At 46.1% G+C, this 16,286-nt stretch overlaps 1 pseudogene; it reads right to left on the minus strand.

The window, feature by feature from the left end:
- Positions 1-1,521: 1,521 nt before the first annotated feature.
- On the minus strand, positions 1,522-16,102 carry LOC144596379 (gamma-crystallin S-1 pseudogene; annotated as a pseudogene).
- Between the last annotated feature and the right edge of the window lie 184 nt (positions 16,103-16,286).

Genomic DNA, 16,286 nt, shown 5'->3' on the forward strand with positions numbered 1-16,286 from the left:
TGTGTCCAACCCCTTAAGTAACTAGAAGGAAGCAGGCAACTTTGTTTAAACTATGTAATTTTGACTTTTTGAAACTAAAGTCCTCTTTGAAAAATAAGTAATGGAGTCAGAAAGACTGTCAGGGAAATCAGTTCTATCTAGTGTAATACAGTCATGGATTGTACAGCATAAATCCAGGCCCTTGACCTATACTGCCCATCATACCAATCTACACCAATCCTACTAACCTGCTGTATTCCATTACAGCCTGCCCATTCAATATACAATAGACAATAGACAATAGGTGCAGGAGTAGGCCATTCAGCCCTTCGAGCCAGCACCGCCATTCAATGTGATCATGGCTGATCATTCTCAATCTGTACCCTGTTCCTGCCTTATCCCCATACCCCCTGACTCCGCTATCCTTAAGAGCTCTATCTAGTTCTCTCTTGAATGCATTTGGAGACTTGGCATCCACTGCCTTCGGAGGCAGTGAATTCCACAGATTTACAACTCTCTGACTGAAAAGGTTTTTCCTCATCTCCGTTCTAAATGGCCTACCCCTTATTCTTAACATTGGGAACATGTTTCCTGCCTCTAACGTGTCCAACCCCTTAATCATCTTATATGTTTCGATAAGATCCCTTCTCATCCTTCTAAATTCCAGTGTATACAAGCCTAGCCGCTCCAGTCTTTCAACAAACGACAGTCCCGCCATTCCGGGAATTAACCTAGTAAACCTATGCTGCATGCCCCCAATTTCGCTTGGGCAGCTTGCAGCCCAGCGGTATGAACATTGACTTCTCGAACTTTAGATAGTTCCTCTGTCCCTCTCTTCCCCTCCCCCTTCCCAGATCTCCCACTGTCTTCCTGTCTCCACCTATATCCTTCCTTTGTCCCGCCCCCCTGACATCAGTCTGAAGAAGGGTCTCGATCCGAAACGTCACCCATTCCTTCTCTCCTGAGATGCTGCCTGACCCGCTGAGTTACTCCAGCATTTTGTGAATAAATACCATCGATTTGTACCAGCATCTGCAGTTATTTTCTTATACTACATATTCCGGGATGTCACTGTTTCGTTCTCTGAGTAGCCTCAGCAGCCTCACCACAGTAGATGCAGATGGGAAGTATTCATTGAAGCCCCCAGCCATTTCCTAGGACTTCACACAACAGTCGACTGTGTTGACATTCAGGGGACTTCCTTTCTTTCTGGCTATTCTTTTACTCTTCACCATATCTGCCAAGAATATCTCATGGCTCCTTTTTAACTTTCCTAATTTTACTGTTCATCCTTTATACTTCTCAGGAGATTCAGTCAATCACAATTCCTTTGCGTAAGAAGGAACTGCAGATTGATTTATTCACAAAATGCTGGTTCTCTCGTTCTCCAAAATAATCTAAAAATCTATTATCCATTCCGTAATGTGCCTTTTAAGATGAGCAGTGGAAGTGACACAGAAGCACGTCAGAGTATATCAGTTAGCAAGTTTTATTATATTCTGTAATCTGTCATTGTGACAAAATCTATCTTGCAAAGAGGAATTAGAAGTCCCTCATGCGCCTGAAAGACCCGATGGTGGAGTTGTAACCCCCCCAGTCATTGTATTTCCTGTACTCCCCGGGTCTCATGAAGTACTGTCGGCCTCTGTAGTTGGGCTGTTCATAGAAGATCCAGTAACCTTCCATCACTTGGCAGGAGTGGATGTCACGGTTACGGAAACGATCGTAGACGGAGGGACAGTCGTCCATGAATTCCATCGTCTGTCCTCGAAACTCAGGCCTCTCGTAAATCTTCATCCTGTAGTTGCTCCCTCGGTACTGGAATGGAAAGCATACAGTATTCAAGGTGTTGGAACAACTGCGTGTGTGATTTGCAGTAGCTACCATTCCATGGTTGCCCAAAAAGAAATTTGAAATACATCAACATAAATCTATCAGCAGACGTTGAAGTTTAAAAAAAAAATAAAGGAGGAAAGGAAATGAATAGTTGCCTAGTCACTGGATGTGTTCAATTGCTGGGAATGTTGTTTGACAACCGGAGCGAGACAGCACAAACAATTCAGTGTGCAGTGCGGGCATCTCCAAACGAAGAAAGATGACCTTAACTGAAACACTCTTCATTGCAAGAAGCAGGATGAAATATTTCAATAGACAATAGACAATAGGTGCCGTAGACAGTAGGCCATTCGGCCCTTCGAGCCAGCATCACCATTCAATGTGATCATGGCTGATCATTCTCAATCAGTACCCCCGTTCCTGCCTTCTCCCCATATCCCCTGACTCCGCTATCCTTAAGAGCTCTATCTAGCTCTCTCTTGAATGCATTCAGAGACTTGGCCTCCACTGCCTTCTGAGGCAGTGAATTCCACAGATTTATAACTCTCTGACTGAAAAAGTTTTTCCTCATCTCCGTTCTAAATGGCCTACCCCTTATTCTTAAACTGTGGCCCCTTGTTCTGGACTCCCCAACATTGGGAACATGTTTCCTGCCTTTAATGTGTCCAACCCCTTAAGTAACTAGACGGAAGCAGGCAACTTTGTTTAAACTATGTAATTTTTACTTTGTGAAACTAAAGTCCTCTTTGAAAAATAAGTAGTGGAGTCAGAAAGACTGTCAGGGAAATCAGTTCTATCTAGTGTAATACAGTCATGGATTGTACAGCATAAATCCAGGCCCTTGACCTATACTGCCCATCATACCAATCTACACCAATCCTACTAGCCTGCTGTATTCCATTACAGCCTGCCCATTCAATATACAATAGACAATAGACAATAGGTGCAGGAGTAGGCCATTCAGCCCTTCGAGCCAGCACCGCCATTCAATGTGATCATGGCTGATCATTCTCAATCAGTACCCCGTTCCTGCCTTATCCCCATACCCCCTGACTCCGCTATCCTTAAGAGCTCTATCTAGTTCTCTCTTGAATGCATTTGGAGACTTGTCATCCACTGCCTTCGGAGGCAGTGAATTCCACAGATTTACAACTCTCTGACTGAAAAGGTTTTTCCTCATCTCCGTTCTAAATGGCCTACCCCTTATTCTTAACATTGGGAACATGTTTCCTGCCTCTAACATGTCCAACCCCTTAATCATCTTATATGTTTCGATAAGATCCCTTCTCATCCTTCTAAATTCCAGTGTATACAAGCCTAGCCGCTCCAGTCTTTCAACATACGACAGTCCCGCCATTCCGGGAATTATCCTAGTAAACCTACGCTGCATGCCCCCAATTTCGCTTGGGCAGCTTGCAGCCCAGCGGTATGAACATTGACTTCTCGAACTTTAGATAGTTCCTCTGTCCCTCTCTTCCCCTCCCCCTTCCCAGATCTCCCACTGTCTTCCTGTCTCCACCTATATCCTTCCTTTGTCCAGCCCCCCTGACATCAGTCAGAAGCAGAGTCTCGACCCGAAACGTCACCCATTCCTTCTCTCCTGAGATGCTGCCTGACCCGCTGAGTTACTCCAGCATTTTGTGAATAAATACCTTCGATTTGTACCAGCATCTGCAGTTATTTTCTTATACTACATATTCCGGGATGTCACTGTTTCCTTCTCTGAGTAGCCTCAGCAGCCTCACCACAGTAGATGCAGATGGGAAGTATTCATTGAAGCCCCCAGCCATTTCCTAGGACTTCACACAACAGTCGACTGTGTTGACATTCAGGGGACTTCCTTTCTTTCTGGCTATTCTTTTACTCTTCACCATATCTGCCAAGAATATCTCATGGCTCCTTTTTAACTTTCCTAATTTCACCGCTTCATCCTTTATACTTCTCAGGAGATTCAGTCAATCCCAATTCCTTTGCGTAAGAAGGAACTGCAGATGCTGCTTTAAACCGAAGATAGACACAAAACGATGGAATAACGCAACGGATCAGGCAGCATCTCTGGAGAGAAGGAATGGGTGACGTTTTAGGTCGAGATCCAAAATCCAGAAACCTGTGCATCTTGCAAATTAATAACTACTGTGGGAAATTCCAATACAAGATAGAAATTATTTTTATAATTTTATACCGGTGGTAATTGATCGTTCCTGCTTTATTTCAGTCTTACTATCCAAATTTGAAATTTCACAAAGCATTCCCAAATGAATAAGATGTGGATTTAACACCACAAGACGAAAACAAAGTTCTAGAAAAAAATTCCAATCAATATAAGAAGCTTTTTAGCAACACATCAATTGCCTTAGACTGAATTACACAAGATAGACACAAAAAGCTGGAGTAACTCAGCAGGACAAACACCATCTCTGGCTTTTTGGGTCGAGATCCTTCTTCAGACTGAGCATCAGGGGAGAGGGAGACACAGAGATAAGGAAGTGCAAGGTGTGAAAAGGAGAAAAGGAATGCAGATCAAGGAAAATGTAGAGCAGATCATTGTTAGCTAGGAGAAGGTGACAATGAAGCATACAGAGATAAAATTAAATCAGGAGGACAGTCAGACTGGTTGGAGAACTAGGAAGGGGGAGGGATGGAGAGAGAGGGAAAGCAAGGGTTACTTGAAGTTAGAGAAGTAATGTTCATACCGCTGGGGTGTAAACTACCCAAGCAAAATATGAGGGGCTGTTCCATCAATTTGCGCTGGGCCTCACTCTGACAATGGAGGAGGCCCAGGACAGAAAGTTCAGTGTGGGAATGTGAGGGGGAGTTAAAGTGTTGAGCAACCGGGAGATCAGGTAGGTTTAGGCGGACTGATATTATACAAAGTGACATTACATGTTTACGGACCCCAACAAAAGGAAAATGCTCTAGAATTTCACAAAGGGAAGCACCTGTCTTCCACTCACCTGAGAGTAGGTGCGGCAGGACTTAACAAAGTCGTTGAACCCCATCCAGCGCTGGTAGTCAGGATACTCCCCCCTGTTCAGGACATACTGGTACCCCATGTAGTTGGGTCTCTCGTACGCCACCCACCAGTCACTGTCCACACGGATGGAGTTACAGCGGCTGAAGTAAGGAGACAGATCAGCACAGTCAGTGCTGCACTCATAGTGCCGGCCCTGGAAGTTCCTGTCCTCGTAGAAGATGATCTGTGGGGAAATTAAACAGGTGAGTTATTATTTTTCATCTGGTTGAAACATTATTGGCAAATCCTGAACACATGGGGAGCTGCCTTGCCTTTCCCATTTTGAGCTTCAGTCTGGAGATCCACCTGTATACAACACTGCCTCATGCAGCAAGGTATTTATATGCTGAACCAAAATGCCACCGTTGGAAATACCTTTGTTATTCTAATGGTTTCAGTAGTATATATCAGCGAAAAGATAAAGTTAACATAAAACCTTCTAGCACGGCAGACAAAGGCCCCTGATTCAGGTTTTTAGATGACCTCAGATCCTTTTTCATTCTGCTTTGACTCTGTTTAATTGTCCTGGGCCAAATGTTCATGAACAAGTGCTGAAGGTCCTAGTCGTGGCATTATTACCACTTTTTTATTGCTTATCCTTTTTACAGACGATGGAATATGACTTTGTCCTGGATTTCAAAGAATGACTGAGATGTCTTCATCTCAATGCACCTTAAACCTACATGCAACATGTGTACAATACCATAGAAAGATGCAAAAAGCTGGAGTAACTGAGCAGGACAGGCAGCATCTCTGGAGAGATGGAATGGGTGACGTTTCAGACATTTCTCGACCCAAAACACCACCCATTTAATTTCAATCCAGAAATGCTGCCTGTCCCGCTGAGTTACTCCAGCACTTTGTGTCTCTTTTCGGTTTAAACCAGGATCTGCAGTTCCTTTCTGTACAAAACCAAAGGTCGGTAAAGCCTGATTGTGTTTAGTTGCTCTGGCAATGTATTCCATATTTTGCATTAAATTAATATCAGTAACTGGTGGAAGACGACACTCAGTTAATGGCTCAGGTCAATGACCCAATTCTCGGAACTCTTTGCTAAAACAAAACATGGGCCTGGAGAAGTTGTGGTAGGAAATTGTCATTTGTCATTGATGAACTATGTGCAAAGTCTAGAAGGCTGTTGTGTCTTTGAAGAGCTCTTAAGGATAGCGGAGTCAGGGGGTATGGGGAGAAGGCAGGAACGGGGTACTGATTGAGAATGATCATCCATGATCACATTGAATGGCGGTGCTGGCTCTTTGCCACAGAAGGCGGTGGAGTCCGTCAATGGATAATTTTAAGGCAGAGATAGATAGATTCTTGATTAGTACAAGTGTCAGGGGTTATGGGGTGAAGGCAGGAGAATGGGGTTGGGAGGGAGAGATAGATCTGCCATGACTGAATGGCAGAGTGGACTTGATGGGCTGAATGGCCTAATTCTGCTCATATCACATATGACCTTATAAGGGCTTGGATGGGCCGCCATGTGCTACTGACGATGGATCTCAGGATATGACAAGGACAGAGATTCAAGAACCATTTAGTTGTGTTTGTTATTATCACATCTACCGATGTACAGTGAAACATGTTGTTTATGTGCTATCCAGTGAAAGAAATGACCACACATGATAACAATCAAGCTGTCTACAGTGAACAGATAAAGGATAAAGGTTACAAAATCTAGTGTAAAATAAAGTCTGATCAAGTCTGATTGAAGATGGTTGAAAGGTTTCCAATGAGATTGATGGGAAGTTAGGACTGCACTCCAGCTGATGAGAGGACCATTCAGTGGCTAAATAACAGATGGGAGGAAACTGTCCCCGTAGGTATGAATTGAATTGAATTGAATTGAATTGAATTGAATTGAATTGAATTGAATTGAATTGAATTGAATTGAATTGAATTGAATTGAATTGAATTGAATTGAATTGAATTGAATAAATTTTATTAGCCAAGTATTTTTACATACAAGGAATTTGCTTTGATGCTTTGATACAGTAAACAATTAAGAATAAAACATAAAACATTAAAACATTAAGAATAAATAATTATTCTTAATGTTTTAATGTTTTATGTTTTATGTGTTTTCAAGCTTCTATGCTTCTTGCCTGATGTGTGAGGGGAGACGAGGGATGAGATTGGTCCTTAGTTATGCTGGAATCAATGGAAGGGAGGTTGATTTGCGTCTGGGCTTAGTCCACGACTCTCTGCTATCTGCAGGGGCCACAGTTTAAGAATAAGGGGTAGGCCATTTAGAACTGAGATGAGGAAAAACTTTTTCACTCAGAGAGATGTGATTCTGTGGAATTCTCTGCCTCAGAAGGCAGTGGAGGCCAATTCTCTGGATGCATTCAAGAGAGACTTAGATAGAGCTCTTAATGATAGCGGAGTCAGGGGTATGGGGAGAAGGCAGGAACATGGTACTGATTGAGAATGATCAGCCATGATCACATTGAATGGTGGTGCTGGCTCGAAGGGCCGAATGGCCTACTCCTGCACCTATTGTCTATTGTCTATTGTCTATTGTCTATTGACATGCAACACTTCCTAAGCCTTCTGAGGACATAGAGGCACTGGTGTGCTTTCTTCGCCACAGCTTCAATGTGGCTGATCCAGAACAAATTGCTGGTGATTCCGAGGAACTTGAAGCTTTCGATCATTTCTACTTCGGCACCATCAATGTATACTAGAGTGTGTGTACTGCTTTACTTCCTGAAGTCAGCCATAATCTCCTTTGTCTTGCCGATATTGAGGGACAGGTTGTTCTCTTGGCACCAGGTAATGAGGTTCTCAATCTCATTCCTCTTCTCCATCTCATCATTATTTGATATCTGGCCCACTACGGTGGTGTCTTCTGTGAACTTGTAAACTGAGTTGGGCTGGTATTTGGCTGCACAGTTATGAATGTATAAGGCGTAGAGTCGGGGGTTGAGAACGTATCTTTGTGGGGCACCCATGTTGAGGAGTATCGTCGAGGATGATTCTTCACCGATCCTCACTGATTGTGGTCTGTTGGTCTGTTGGTCAGGAGGCCGAGGCTCCAGTTGCAGAGGGGAGTGCTGACTCCAAGCTCCACGAGTTTGGAGATGAACTTGGTTGGGATAATGGTACTGAAAGCAGAGCTGTAGTCTATGAATATGAATCTGTTGGAGGTGTCCATCCAACCCAGGTGTTCCAGGGTTGAGTGTACGACCAGGGCAGTGACATCAGTAGGTGAGAATATGACAGATGGAATATACAATGTGGAATATGTGAAGTTATCTACTTTAATGCACATAACAGAATATCGGTGGATCTGTGGAATAGTGAGAGAATGGAGTGGGGGAGTTCAAAAGCATCTGCCTATGCTTGTACAGAAGTCAACAAAGGTTACTGTGCAGGTGCAGCGAGCAATTAAAAAGATAAATGGCATGTTAACCTTGATTATTAGAAGGTGGAGTACAGGAGCAAGGACATCTTATTGCAACTTTATAGGGGGCTTTTTAGTTTAGTTTAGTTTAGTTTAGAGATACAGCGCGGAAACAGGCCCTTTGGCCCACCGGGTCCGCACCGACCAGTGATCCCCGCACATTAACACTATCCTACACCCACTAGGGATGATTTTTACATTTACCAAGCCGATTAACCTACAAACCTGTACGTCTTTGGAGAGTGGGAGGAAACCGAAGATCTCGGAGAAAACCCACGCAGGTCACGGGGAGAACGTACAAACTCCGTACAGACAGCACCCATAGTCGGGATGGAACCCGGGTCTCCGGCGCTGCATTCGCTGTAAGGCGGCAACTCTACCGCTGCGCCACCGTGACCGCCCTTGTTCAGACTAAATATTGTGGAGATATAAGAGATTGCAGATGCATGAATCGCGAGACAAAACAAACTGCTGGACAAACTCAGCAAGTTAGACAGGGTCTGTGGGATGGACAGATAACTCATGAAGGGTCCCAACCTGAAACATCATCGGCAGGAAGGAACTGCAGATGTTGGTTCAAACCGAAGAGAGAGACAGGCAGCATCTCTGGAAGAGAAGGAATGGGCGACATTTCGGGTCGAGACCCTTCTTCAGACTTCTGAGGATGGGTCTCGATCCAAAACGTCACCCATTCCTTCTCTCCAGAGCTGTGGCCTGTCCTGCTGAGTCATCATCTGTTCATTTCCCTCCACAGACACTGCCTGGCCTGCAGAGTTCCTGAACTATTGTGTATAATTTTGGTTTCTCAACCTAAGAAAGAATGTACTTGCCATCGAGGGAGTATAGGTTCTAGGTTGGGCAGAATTGCCATATGAGGAAAGATTCAATGAATTTCAAGAGTTTAGGGAAGGAGAGGCATCCTTGTCAAAGCGTACCAAATTTAGGACTCAAATGAGAAATCTCTTCACACAGAGAGTGGTGGACCTTTGGCATTCTCTACCCTAGAGGCCAATACAAGCTTATACCATGTGTTCATTCAAGTCACATTTTGATAGAATATTAAGGCAGTTAAGGGATAGGTAAATAGTGCTGAAGTAAAATTTCAGTCCATGGTCTTAAATAATGTTGCAGGTGGCTTGGAAATCTGAAGAAGGGTCTCGACCCGAAACGTCACCCATTCCTTCTCTCCAGAGATGCTGCCTGTCCCGCTGAGTTACTCCAGCATTTTGTGTCTGCCTTCAGATTTCCAAAACTGCTCCACCATTAATTAAGATCGTAGACCGATTTAAAAAAAAAACTAATCAGAACTTTCCAGTGTGACTTGTGCTCCAATTATACTTTTATGTTGGTCTATTTTGGCCTCTGATAGGAAGACTCATAGAAACATAGAAACAGACAATAGATGCAGGAGGAGGGCATTTGGCCCTTCGAGCCAGCACCGCCATTCAATGTGATCATGGCTGATCATTCACAATCAGTAACCCGTGCCTGCCTTCTCCCCATATCCCTTGATTCCACTAGCCCCTAGAGCTCTATCTAACTCTCTTTTTAATCCATCCAGTGAATTGGCCTCCACTGCCTTCTGTGGCAGAGAATTCCACAAATTCACAACTCTCTGGGTGAGAAAGTTATTTTCTCACCTCAGTTTTAAATGGCCTCCCCTTTATTCTTAGACTGTGGCCCCTGGTTCTGGACTCAACATTGGGAACATTTTTCCTGCATCTAGCTTGTCCAGTCCTTTTATAATTTTATACTCACTGATGAAGTCTGAAGAACAGTGCAGGAATGAGGTGCTGATTGTGGATGATCAGCCATGATCACGGTGAATGGCGGTGCTGGCTGGAAGGGCCGAATGGCCTACTCCTGCACCTATTATCTATTGTCTATTGTCTATTGTCTGTAGTGATGTTCTGGGACTGGAATGATTGACCATTGTAATGCATCTGCAAGGTATGGCAGCAGGCAACTCTGCGAGTGTTTTCTCTTTGACACTCATTGACTTCATTGTTAGCAGGGTCCTTAGTGCTCCACTCTCTCAAGCATTGCCTGTATGTCAAGGGCAGTCACTCTCACCACACCGCTAATGTTCACTGTTTTCCCCACATTTGGACGAAGGCTGTAGTGAGGCGTAGAGCTGAGTGGTCCTGGTAAAAGCCGGACTGGCCATTGGGAAGTAGCTTATTGTGTAAATGATGCATGACAGAGTCCCAGAGTCAAAGAGTGATACAGTGTGGAAACAGGCCCTTCATAGAGTCACAGAGTGATACAGTGTGGAAACAGGCCCTTCATAGAGTCATAGAGTGATACAGTGTGGAAACAGGCCCATCATAGAGTCATAGAGTGATACAGTGTGTAAACAGTCCCTTCATAGTCGTAGATACAGTGTGGAAACAGGCCCTTCATAGAGTCATAGAGTGATACAGTGTGGAAACAGGCCCTTCATAGAGTGATACAGTGTGGAAACAGTCCCTTCATAGTCGTAGATACAGTGTGGAAACAGGCCCTTCATAGAGTGATACAGTGTGGAAACAGTCCCTTCATAGAGTCATAGTGATACAGTGTGGAAACAGGCCCTTCATAGAGTCATAGAGTGATACAGTGTGGAAACAGGCCCTTCATAGAGTGATACAGTGTGGAAACAGGCCCTTCATAGAGTCATAGAATGATACAGTGTGGAAACAGGCCCTTCGACCCAACTCGCCCACACCGTCCAACAATGTCCCAGCTACCCTAGTCCCACTTGCCTGCGCTTGGTCCATATCCCTCCAAACCTGTCCTATCCATGTACTTGTCCAACTGTTTCTTAAACGATGGGATAGTCCCAGCCTCAACTACCTCCTCTGGCAGCTTGTTCCATACACCCACCATCGTCTGTGTGAAAAAGCTACCCCTTGGATTCCTATTAAATCTTTTCTCCTTCACCTTGAACCTATGTAATCCGGTCCTCGATTCCCCTACTCTGGGTAAAAGACTCTGTGCATCTACCCGATCTATTCCTCTCATGATTTTGAACACCTCTATAAAATCTCCCCTCATCCTCCTGCGCTCCATGAAATAGAGACCCAGTCTGCTCAACCTCTCCCTATAGCTCACACCCTCTACTCCTGGCAACATCCTCGTAAATCTTTTCTGAACCCTTTCAAGCATGATAGCTTTGTCAATAATACATTATTTATTATAGATGTGTGAGTTTAGACTGATTGGACAGTAATTAACCAGATCGACCTTGTGCTGTTTTTTCTGTACGGGGTATAGGTGGCCAAGTTTCCATATATGTGTTTTAATGCCATTTTTGTGAGTATACTGGAATAGTTAGGCATTACATGCAGCGAGTTCAGAAGTGTTGGTCTTCAGTATTCGGTATCGAGTAAGGTGTTGACTCCAGGAATGAGTGGGTTAGCATATGATAGACAATAGACAATAGACAATAGGTGCAGGAGGAGGCCATTTGGCCCTTCGAGCCAGCACCGCCACTCAATGTGATCATGGCTGATCATTCTCAATCAGTACCCGGTTCCTGCCCTCTCCCCATACCCCCTGACTCCGCTATCCTTAAGAACTCTATCTAGCTCTCTCTTGAATGCATTCAGAGAATTGGCCTCCACTGCCTTCTGAGGCAGAGAATTCCACAGATTCACAACTCTCTGACTGAAAAAGTTTTTCCTCATCTCCGTTCTAAATGACCTACCCCTTATTCTTAAACTGTGGCCCCTGGTTCTGGACTCCCCCAACATTGGGAACATGTTTCCTGCCTCTAACGTGTCCAACCCCTTAATAATCTTATACGTTTCGATGAGTGTTTGACAGCACTGGGCCACTACTAGCTCGAGTTCTATCCATTTGCAAAATAGTCTACACCGACGCTCAAATCGCATGACTCCACGCTTTGCTGCACTATATTCCATCTGCCACTTCTCTGCCCACTCTCCCAACCTATTCAAGTCCTTCTGCAGAGTCCCTCCCTGCTTTCTCCACACTACCTGCCGCTTCACCTGTTTTCATATCATCCGCAAACCTGGCCACAAAGACCTTCAGTCCTTTCATCCAAATTGTACATTGACCCACGAACGAGTCGTCCCTCACCTCACAAGGCCACCATTCAGTTTTCCTGCCCCAGGGGCACCTCCTGCAACCGACCTCGTAGCGTCCAGTGTGCGGGCGGGTGCGACATAACCCGCTCCCCGACATTGTCGTTTCCCTGTGTCCACTGCCACCACCATCTTGAATCAGGCATCTGGCAACCACCATCTTGAATCAGGCTTCTGGCAACCACCATCTTGAATCAGGCTTCTACGCAACCTGGTAGATTTATAGTTGCCATTGTAAATTACGAGGTATATTTTTAAAAGTTATCTCCTGCATTTGGAGTGGAAGATTTGAGAGTCTTGTCACATGGATCGGCAATGGAATAATGAAATTCTTACTTCCTGCAGCTTAACATAATAACACACAAATAAATATATAATAAGAAATAATGCGTTAAATTAATAACAGTAGTTTAGTTTAGTTTCAGTTTAGTTTAGAGACACAGCGCGGAAACAGGCCCTTCGGCCCACCGAGTCCGCGCCGACCAGCGATCCCCGCACACTAACACTATCCTACACACCAATTTACATTTGTACCAAGCCAATTAACCTACAAACCTGTACGTCTTTGGCGTGAGTAATACACAGTAACCATAACAGTAGTATAAGAAAATAACTGCAGATGCTGGTACAAATCGATTTATTCACAAAATGCTGGAGTAACTCAGCAGGTCAGGCAGCATCTCGGGAGAGAAGGAATGGGTGACGTTTCGGGTCGAGACCCTTCTTCAGACTGATGTCGGGGGCGGGACAAAGGAAGGATATAGGTGGAGACAGGAAGATAGAGGGAGATCTTGGAAGGAGGAGGGGAAGGGAGGGACAGAGGAGCTATCTGAAGTTGGAGAAGTCGATGTTCATACCACTGGGCCGCAAACTGCCCAGGCGAAATATGAGGTGCTGCTCCTCCAATTTCCGGCGGGCCTCACTATGGCACTGGAGGAGGCCCATGACAGAGAGGTCAGACTGGGAATGGGAGGGGGAGTTAAAGTGCTGGGCCACCGGGAGATCAGTTGCGTTAATGCGGACCGAGCGCAGGTGTTCAGCGAAGCGATCGCCGAGCCTGCGCTTGGTTTCGCCGATATAGATAAGTTGACATCTAGAGCAGCGGATGCAATAGATGAGGTTGGAGGAGGTGCAGGTGAAACTCTGCCTCACCTGGAAAGAATGTTTGGGTCCTTTGATGGAGTTGAGGGGGGAGGTAAAGGGACAGGTGTTGCATCTCGTGCGGTTGCAAGGGAAAGTGCCCGGGGTTAGGGTGGTTTGGGTAGGAAGGGACGAGTGGACCAGGGAGTTGCGGAGGGAACGGTCTCTGCAGAACACAGAGAGGGGAGGGGATGGGAAGATATGGCCAGTGGTGGGGTCCTGTTGTAGGTGACGGAAATGTTGGTGGATGATATGTTGGATCCGCTGGCTGGTGGGGTGGAAGGTGAGAACGAGTGGGATCCTGTCCTTGTTGCGAGTGGGGGGATGGGGAGCAAGAGCGGAGCTGCGGGATGTAGAAGAGACCCTAGTGAGAGCCTCATCTATAATGGAGGAGGGGAAGCCCCGTTTTCTGAAAAACGAGGACATCTCGGAAGCCCTAGTCTGAAACACCTCATCCCGGGCGCAGATGCGGCGTAGACGGAGGAATTGGGAGTAGGGGACCGGGTGGGAAGAAGTGTAGTCCAGATAGCTGTGCGAGTCGGTGGGCTTGTAATAAATGTCCGTCACTAGTTTTTCTCCTGTGATGGAGATGGTGAGGTCCAGAAACGGGAGGGAGATGTCAGAGATAGTCCAGGTATATTTAAGGGCAGGATGGAAATTGGAGGTGAAGTGTATGAAGTCAGTGAGTTCTGCATGGGTGCAAGAGGTAGCACCAATGCAGTCGTCGATGTAGCGGAGATAGAGTACGGGGATGGGGCCAGTGTACGTCTGGAACAGGGATTGTTCGACGTACCCGACAAAGAGGCAGGCGTAGCTAGGGCCCATGCGAGTGCCCATAGCTGCGCCTCTGGTTTGGAGGAAGTGGGAGGAGTCAAAGGAGAAGTTGTTGAGGGTAAGAACCAGCTCTGCTAGGCGGAGGAGAGTGTTGGTCGATGGGGATTGGCTGGTTCTACGGTCGAGGAAGAAATGGAGGGCTTCAAGACCATCCTTGTGGGGGATGGAGGTGTAGAGTGACTGGACATCCATGGTGAAAATGAGGGAGTGGGGGGCTGGGAACCGGAAGTTATCCAGGAGATGGAGAGCGTGTGAGGTGTCTTGGACGTAGGTGGGGAGGGATTTGACCAGGGGGGATAGGATGGAGTCGAGGTAGGTAGAGATAAGTTCGGTGGGGCATGAGCAGGCAGAGACAATGGGTCTGCCGGGACAATTGTGTTTGTGGATTTTGGGTAGGAGGTAGAATCGGGCCGTGCGGGGCTGGGGAACTATGAGATTGGAGGCACTGAGGGGTAGTTCACCGGAGTTGGTGAGGTCGGTGATGGTGCTGCTGATGAAGGTCTGGTGTTTATCGGTGGGGTCATGGTCCAGGGATAGGTAGGAAGAGGTGTCTGATAGTTGTCGTCTGGCCTCGGTGCGGTAGAGGTCAGCACGCCAGACTACCACAGCCCCTCCCTTGTCAGCGGGTTTAATTATTAAGTCCGGGTTGTTGCGGAGTGAGTTGAGGGCTGCATGTTCAGGAGGGGAGTAACCATAACAGTACAGGTATGTAGGTTAATTGACTGGGTAAATGTGAAAATTGTCCCTAGTGTGTGTAGGATAGTGTTAATGTGCGGGGATCGCTGGGCGGCGCGGACCCGGTGGGCCGAAGGGCCTGTTTCCACGCTGTATCTCTAAATCTAAATCTAAATCTAAATCTAAACAGTGCAAAACCAAAGTCCATAGTGCAATCTACTGTCAGACCCATTCCAGAGAAGATCATAGTTACTAAGGTAACCATTAGTGTTTGGTATTCATGAGCTTAATGGTTGCTGGAAGAAGATGTTCTTGAACTTTGTGGTCATGGTGTTCATACTTCTGCACCTTCCTCCTGCTGGTAGTAGTGAATTGAGAGGTGGCCAGGAGGCCTGTGTCTTTGATGATATTGGTTGCCATTTTAGAGGCAGTGCCTCCTATAGATCCCTTTGAAGGTGGGGAGGTTAGTACCCGTGATGGACTGGGCATCATGTAGTACTCACCATGGCCTCCGCCATTCCGGAGTGTTGGAGTGGCTGAACCAGGTCAGTCTGCTCTCTGCTGTGCAACTGTAGAGGTATGATAGTGTATCCATCAACACACCAAATCTCCTCGATCCTCTAAGTCATGTACTGTAGGCATTAACAAGCGTTCCTTGTCACTCCATCAGTTCCAGGAGAGATTATTAGTTTTACTTTTTAGTTTAGAGATACAGCGCCGAAACAGGCCCTTCGGCCCACCAGGTCCGCACCGACCAGTGATCCCCGCACACTGACACTATCCTACACACACTAGGGACAATTTACATTTATACCGAGCCATTTAACCTGCAAACCTGTACGTCTTTGTAGTGTGGGACGAGACAGAAGATCTCGGGAAAAGCCCACGCGGGTCATCGGGAGAACATACAAACTCCGTACAGACAAGCACACGTGGTCAGGATCGAACCCGGGTCTCCAGTGCTGTGAGGCAGCAACTCTACCGCTGCACCAGAATCTTCAGATCTTCAGAACTATGCAAGCCCAGGAAGATGACTCTGTTGACTCTTTCCACTGCCATTGTGTTGATGAAGACAGGTTCATGGCTCCCCGGTTTTCCCTTCCAGAAGCCAATCATGAGCTCCTTGGTCATGTTAACGTCGTGAGCAAGATTGTTGTCCTGGCACCATTCCATCACATTTTCAATCTCTCTGCTCTATTTTGACTCATCATTGCCCCGTTATTCATCCAACAACGGTGGTGTGGTCGGCGAATCTAAAGTTGCCGTTGGAGCTGGGTCCGGCAACACAGTCATGGGTACAGACAGGGTAGAGCAG

This window comes from Rhinoraja longicauda, chromosome 8 (genome assembly GCF_053455715.1).
Source record: "Rhinoraja longicauda isolate Sanriku21f chromosome 8, sRhiLon1.1, whole genome shotgun sequence".
NCBI classification, from domain to species: Eukaryota; Metazoa; Chordata; class Chondrichthyes; order Rajiformes; family Arhynchobatidae; genus Rhinoraja; species Rhinoraja longicauda.